The following is a 7,847-nucleotide window of genomic DNA, read 5'->3' as shown; positions in this document are numbered from 1 at the left end:
AAAAGCAACACAAACTGGAATGTTATTCGGCACTAAATCGAGAGTACACTGTTGCGAGCTACCTGAGCACAGTGAGTGATGTGAAGCTCAGGAAAACCCTGACGATGTACAGACTCAGCGAGCACAGCCTGGCCATCGAGAGTGTGTGTGTGTGTGTGTGTGTGTGTGTGTGTGTGTGAGAGACAGAGAGAGAGAGAGAGAGAGAGAGAGAGAGAGACTCAGCGAGCACAGCCTGGCCATCGAGACGGGCCGGCGCAGACAGACCTGGCTCTCCCGGGAGGACAGACTCTGCACGCACTGCATTCTGGGAGTGCCGGAGACCGAGCTGCACTTCCTCATAGAATGCCCAAAATATGAAAACATCAGAGATCAATATTACCCCAAAATTAATAAGATATTTCCCCAATTTAACACCTGTAACCCAACCCAAAAACTCAGATTCATCCTCGGCGAAGAAGCCAAATGCTCCAATTTAGCAGCAAGACTAGTAACATCTCTCCACATCCTGAGGGACGAGCAGAGCAGCGAACGCCCAATACACACACACTCACTCTCAGCCTAACACACACACACACACACACACACACACACACACACACACACACACACACACACACACACACACACACACACACACACACACACACACACACCCTAACCCATCCCATCACACCTACACACATATAATGTTCAAGTTCAGTGTTTGTTTACTTTTGTTTTTTATATACATGATTTCTGCAATATAATCCTTTTTTTATTTATTAATCTTTGTTTACACTATTATAATTGCTTTATGTTATCTGCATTATTATTTTTGCAATAACTAGCCAAGATAATATATATAATACTTTTTTATTTAATTTAACTATTATTATAATTTTGTGTACTAAATGTTCTAAATCATTTTCTATGTTGTTGTGATGCTTTGGCAATACAAAATGTACTTTTTGTCATGCCAATAAAGCTTTCTGAATTGAATTGAGAGAGAGAGAGAGAGTGAGTTGTGATGTGACTGAGGGATGCAGGAGGTTGTAAAGTGCAATATATCAGGGCAAGCATGGGTGTTGTAACGATTTTAAGCAGTGAGTCAGGACAGCACACATCCCAGAAAAAAAGGGTTTTGAATTTAGTATGTCCTCTGTAGAGAACACCAGGTTGTTTAAAAAATAAAATGACATGTATAGACCAAAACAATGGTATTTTTATTTATTTTTATTCACCAATCAATTTCTAGGTTTCATGATTTTTTTTTTTACCAAAATTTGTTTAAATATAATTCTCAACTATGTTATGAAAGATATTAAATTTTGCACAGATATATTTAATTAAAGTTATGTGTGTACATTTTGTGTAGTTAATTATGAACAGTTATTAATAGTGTATCTGTATTCCATTTCTTTAGGTTTGCATCATATGATCTACTGATGCGTTTCTGGGGCTTGATTGCAAACTCTCTACCATCCATGGTCAGTGTTCGACAAGCACAAAGAGGAGCTCTCACAGAGTCAAATGCTACAACCCATTTCCTGCAGCCCATTGACGAGTTTTTCCTATTTTTGAATTACCTTGCCCTTGGATCTAAGCAACGGGACCTTGCTGACCGGTATGGTATCCATCAGTCCACGGTCAGAAAATGGGCCACTGGTAAAGGCCTGGGCAAAGAAGCCTGAGATCTGAGGATTTCCAGCATGCAACCACACTGTATATTTATTACACTTTCATAAAGGCACTGCATATCAGGCTTTCAGCCAGACGACCTTCAACAAGGCATTGCACATAACATACATAAAAACTGTATTATATGTGGAGTGCACTGATGAGGGACGTTTGAGTAAAAGCTTGAAATGCAGTGCCTTTATGAAAGATTTATGAAAACTTAGTGATATTAAAAATAATTGTTAGTAATCTGCTTTTGTTTGGTCTCTTATTTTTTAATTCCTGTCTCTTACCTATTAAAACTAAACTTAAGCCGTACAAAACACCAAAATGCTTAGATCTAAGTTATTAATTACATTAAACATTACACCACAATCAAAACCATTTCACTGTGTTACGCCCCATCTAGGGGAAAAGGGTGCAACATGAAAGACTCAGAAATATGCAGGATATTTGATCAAAGGTACATTTATTTACTTAATTTGGGACTTTTGATTCAGGAGCTGACTAGGCCAAAATAACAAACAAAACAACCTTGTCTTTAAACCTCTTTCCTAAACCCTTACCCAAAAGAAAATAATAGAGATCAAACAGTTTACAATAAACGGCATCAGACTCCTTACTTTCCCAAAAAAATCAGTATTTACAAAATATTTACAATCGGGCAAACAAACTGAAAAGGGCAGTTCAAATCAGTGTCAGAAACAGGCAAAGGGTCAATTATACCAACAAAGATATTCAGATACAAACATCTTTCAATTCAAATCAACAATACTCAGTTTCATATACTCTTAACACTCTGAAAATACTCTGACAACTCTGAAAAGAAAACTCTGAAAATACTCTGAAAACTCTGAACATCACTGGAGATAGCCATTGCTGTGATCATGGGAGCTTCGTCTGCACTAAGTCCATGGTACGCCTCCTGAACTTTCAGAGTGGAGATGTCTGGCAGAGGGCAGTTAACTCCTTTATACAAATTGCTTCTGTGAAAAAAAGACAAACAAATGTGTTAGAATTAAGAAGTACATGTGCAAAGGCAATGAGTTTTGTGCGTGTGACAGATCGCAAATGTATATCGCAATATGCATATCGCAATGGCTTGCACTAACTGCGGTCATGAACAAAAGACAAAGAAAATCACTCACTCTTGGCTGAATAACTTTAGTAGCTTTAATAAGAATCAGTCAAAATTGTAGGGATGTTTTCTTGTCACAAAAATAACATGAAACATGTAGGTTATATAATTTTAAATATATTTTTAAGATAATTTAAGTTTATTTTACACACTTCAAGCATTATTGTATCACATCGAATATCGATGTATAAAATATATAGTTTATATAAATACTGTTCATAAATCAATTTCCTAAACTTAAACCTCTATAACTTTTTTTGGTTTCACAAGGGTTGCGCAAGTAAGTACTTCGGAGGGTGCGTAAATTAATGTGTGCAAATGGATTTGTTGTGTGTGTTTAGTATAGATAACAACACATACCTGATTCCTTCTGCAAGTCTCCTTTCTTTTGGCCTGGCTGATATAACGACCATGTCATTAACAGGACCAGGTTTAAAACCCTGCATCAAAATAAAAACATGTTTGAGAAACATGCACGAGTTATAAATACATCAAATGAAAGAGTCATTAAAAGGCTTGCTACCATGGTCCTTGGTTTGTGCCACTTTTGTTCAGTTTCTGTGCAGCTGAACACTGGGGGAACTGATGTAAGCCTCAGCTGGGAGTAGTGCGCTGTCTGGTACAGTAGAGCTGCCACATGACTGCACAAGGCTGTACCTGCCACACAGGTACACTGGCATCTCAGTAACTCCACTGGCTTTGAATCCCTCAGCACAATCTGTTACAACAACAAATATTTGTTAGAAAAATGTACCAGCTACAACTGCAATTAAAGAGAGACAGCCTTTTACACAATAAATTTGTGAACTTCTGTTAGTGAACTTTAAAATGTGTAAAGTGATACAGGGATTGTTACAATTTATTTAGCTTATAGTTGACCATGTCAAATATAATAGATCATGATTAATCTCACTTTACTCATTTTAAAATAGCAGTGCAGAATAAGTAATGAAGAAACTATGAGAACTCTTAACAAAATATAGCTTCTGTGGGAGTCATTAATTTTACATTCTTTCTTGCACACCCTGTATTCATATTTCACATGATATCAGGTACCATATGATTCAGTGCAATATGGTGGTGTTTATCTGGATCTAATTCACAGCAATGATATGACTCACAGAAACTTTATTTTGACAAAAAAAGGAACCTGTTTCTTCTGAACCTGAACTGAACCTGCACTGAACCTGCAGAATGACTTTCCCTTACACTCAGACAGTGAGGCTTCTGGCTTTTCCTCATAGATCTGAAGCACTCAGACCTAACCGTGACCTCTCCTGACTCCTTGTTTGAAACTGTGATTAACATAGAGATTAGGGTATTGCATTTCAGAAACACAAAATATTCATGACGTTAACCTATCACTCTGCTAACATTATTAATGTTGCTTCCTCACTGTAATAACTTTGGCTAGTAAAGAGCCAAGGAGCTAACGTTAGCATGTATAATTTTTTTGTAAACAAAACAGGCTTGTTAACTTACCTTCGTAGTTGTTTATATAGCTGGACACATACAATTTAAAACCTTTGTCCTTTTTTGATGTTGGTGTCTTCGATGTGGCCTGGATGATCCGATGTACATCGTTTGCCGTCATACTCGGCAGGTCCTGAAGCGATCGCGTAAAAAACGACATGGCTGCGGCAAACGTTAACGCGAACCGGAAGTACTAAAGCTGGCTGAAGAGTCCGGAAGCATCAGAACGGAAGTGCGCGGCATTTAGCCTATTGCTAGTCTTTTCCAGAGTGAGTCCATGCGGGAGCAGCACAGCAACACCCATTTGCAAGTTCACAACAGCAATGTTTTTAAGGACATTTGGGATGGAAAAGTAGTTGCAGAAAATGCTTTGTTTAAGTCAGATCCCATGTCCTTGGGCTTGATTCTCTGTCAGGATTCATTTGAAGTAGTTAATCCATTAGGTTCAGGAAAGAAAAAAACACAAAGTGCTGGCAGTCTATCTTACTTTAGGAGATATTTTTAATTCATAATCGGTCAAACACTGACCATATGCAACTTGTTCTTCTTTGCAGAGAGCAAGATTTCAAGTTCTTCGGACATGATTTGGTGATGGGGCATTTGGTGAAGGATCTTAGAGACCTTGAGGTGAGTGGCATCCAAATGTCCAGTGGTGAGATTAGGAAAGCAATTGTGTGTGCCATTGCCGGAGATAATATTGGCCCACATGCTATTGGAGGTTTTGTTGAAAATTTCAGCACCAGTTCCTTCTTTTCCAGATTTTGTGAAATTGATCGACCAACATTTGTGGCAGACCCACTGGCCAAGGGACCAAGCAGGACTGTGCATTCATATAAAGGTAATATCCAAGCAGAAAATTTGCACTGTTGGAAACTTTTATTCCTTCATCGAAGCAAAAACCAGGAGACATGAGATGGATCTTATAAGCAGAAGAGATTTATTCTTCCGAGTCAAGTCTGATGTTCATCAAGTCTGTAGTTCATCATCATCAAGTCTAACTCATAATACAGTACATTGAATTTAGCATGTTAAGGTGATGACTATCAGAGTTTCTAGCAAAAGACTCTGGCCAGTCCTGTTTTACTGAAACTCTTAAAAGGCTCTTGGAGCTTGTGTTTTAGCAAGAGAGTCCTGCCAGTCCTGTACTCGAGTCTCAGCATTTGAATAGATATGCTGAGTGGATTAGGATTGGCAACACTCTCAGTCTAGAACAGGTTCATAAACCTGTCTCATCACAAAGTTTTGGTTCCTGCCCCTAAATATATATAAATTGTAAGATAACGTACCCTGAGTCAGAATTTGTTGGATGACTGCAGCCACGCTCAGCTAAGTCCCCAATAAAGAATAACTTCTGTTTGAACGTGATCCCAACATCTCCTGGTCTTGTTTGGATGAAGGAAAAGAAGTTTCCAACAGCACCTTAAAAAAAGGTCGCTGTTCAGAACTGGTGTTTCCTGAGATTGCTACCGGTGTTAATAGGAGATAAAATAAGAGACCCAGCTGATAATGATGTGTGGAAACTTGTTTTGCAGCTCCGGCAGATGGTAGAGTTCATCTGTGCACCTGCCATTTCTTCTGGACATATCGCCTACTTAAAGGTAATGATTGAGGATTACATGTATTTTCGAAATAAACTATTTCCTGACCATCCTCTGAGGCCAAAACACCATTATGTTACTCATTATCCAGAACTAACAGTCCAGTTTGGGTCTCTGGACCCTCAGATTTGAAAGCAAACACACCGCTTATTTTAAGCAGTGTTCAAGAAAGTTGCACAATTTCAAGAACATTTGCTCTACTCTTGCTGAAAGTCATAAGCTATTTCAAGCTTACTTAAGTGCCGGTAGTCTGTTCCCACCCCATGTTGTTGCTGAAAAAGGAACAGATTTTTGCCCATCCGATTATAATGACGATATTAGAGAAGCTGTTTCACACCTTAACTGTCAGGCAAACACACTAATTTCACATGAGGCAAAAGTGAAAGGGACTAAATACAAAAAAAAAAAAAAAAAGTTTCTTGTGCTTGATCAAATTGATGATGGAATTGTATTTGTCAAAATAAAAGTCATTCTCATTCAAGGAGATCACGTCAACTTCATCACAGAAAGATATAACTCTTCAACTCTCATTGATCAGGGCCTTCATTGCATTTCCGAGAAACCTGCAAAAAGGCTGTGTTGTGTCAGCCAGGAAAACCTGTTAGACTATTATCCCTTGCCCAAGTACACATTGTGTGGCCTGTCAGTGCTTGCTCTTCACCACTCTTTTCCTTCTCTAGAATGATGTCTGCAACTGTGGGGGAAGAAGTAAAAAAGGTCATTTCCAAAGCGCTTCCTGGTCTTCTTGAAGAAAAGAAGGAACAGTGGATGCAGAGACTTATTAGCTGGGGTGTGGAGAGCACAGATGATCTAAAGTATGCCTGGATCGGACCTGTCTGATTTACTCCCGCCCATCCAGATTCGCAAACTGCTAGACAGCTTTAACAGAGGTTATTTTGACATTCTGTATATGTATAAAGTATATTTTTTGTTACATTGTAAATAGTTATTTTTCTGATAACAGATATATTAGCACAGTTATGTTGATGATGTATTTTCTTTTTCTATTAGCTGGAGAACACAATATATCTAGTGATGTCCCTCCAACAACAACTCCGCCTTCCTCCACTGTCAGCTTAGACACAATTAGCCCACCAAGCCTTCCTTCAACCACAGCAGTTACTTGGCCAGAGTCATTTCAGGTTCCTTGGAAGTTGGAACCAAATGCCAGCGAATTACGCAGTGCAGTAGCGAATGGAAAGAGACCACTCCCCCTGATCGCCGCAAAATGATTCGCATCATTGTTAATGAAATTAGGAAACATTAAATGAATCCAAGCAAATGCAGAATGCAGAATGCCTTGCTGTTGCTCTCAAAATTGTCAAAAAGTATCCAAAGAGCTTTTCTGATTTTGATGATGCTCAAGAAAAAAAATGAAATTGGGTTCTACTCCCTCTTGAAACAAATAAATACCCGTGTAGAACGCGTCGATAGAAATAATACTTTAACACGCAGGCGACGGATCAGGGGAGTATCTGACACACCTGAGAGAATGCAATGCAGAGAACCAACAGCCACATACGGATGTGCACAATGGCAGCCTGAGCCTCCGCTTGCAAACTCTGATGATGTACTTGAGGAAAACAGACAAACTTTAGAGACTTTGTACCAGCGATATGGAAAAAGTGGAGCTGACAGGGGTGAGGTTTGTGCCTTAACCATTTAATCCCACCGGTCACAATAGTGACCGTAAAAAAGTGTTTCATTTCTAAGGCTATAAAAATGTTACTAAATGATCTATCAATGCATTTCCAGCAGATATTGAAATAATAAAGGGTCTCAATGAAATATGTGCAGTTTCGCATGTTTACTGTAAATTGTCACATGACCAGAGCTGTTTATTTACTGTTTGCGCCAAGAGAAGAGGATGCCAGCAAGAAAGCTCCCAAAGAAAAGGGTGCTAAAGTATGTTAACATAAAGATAGGACATAGATTTTTGGTACATATCATGTTTAAGGTGTCTAGTATTGATATATGCATTT

At 38.7% G+C, this 7,847-nt stretch overlaps 1 long non-coding RNA gene across 1 annotated transcript; it reads left to right on the top strand.

Moving 5' to 3' along the window:
* Window positions 1-4,443: 4,443 nt before the first annotated feature.
* On the top strand, window positions 4,444-7,650 carry LOC308693095. Its single transcript, XR_014030409.1, has 6 exons — window positions 4,444-4,536; window positions 4,822-4,894; window positions 5,026-5,105; window positions 5,800-5,865; window positions 6,546-6,755; window positions 6,877-7,650. It is a non-coding gene; the product is annotated as an uncharacterized lncRNA (long non-coding RNA).
* Window positions 7,651-7,847: the final 197 nt, after the last annotated feature.

The sequence above is a fragment of the Scardinius erythrophthalmus genome, assembly GCF_964197995.2.
Source record: "Scardinius erythrophthalmus genome assembly, chromosome: 7".
Taxonomy (NCBI): domain Eukaryota; kingdom Metazoa; phylum Chordata; class Actinopteri; order Cypriniformes; family Leuciscidae; genus Scardinius; species Scardinius erythrophthalmus.
Note: the sequence above shows the minus strand (reverse complement) of the source record. Positions and strands in the feature narration are given on the sequence as shown.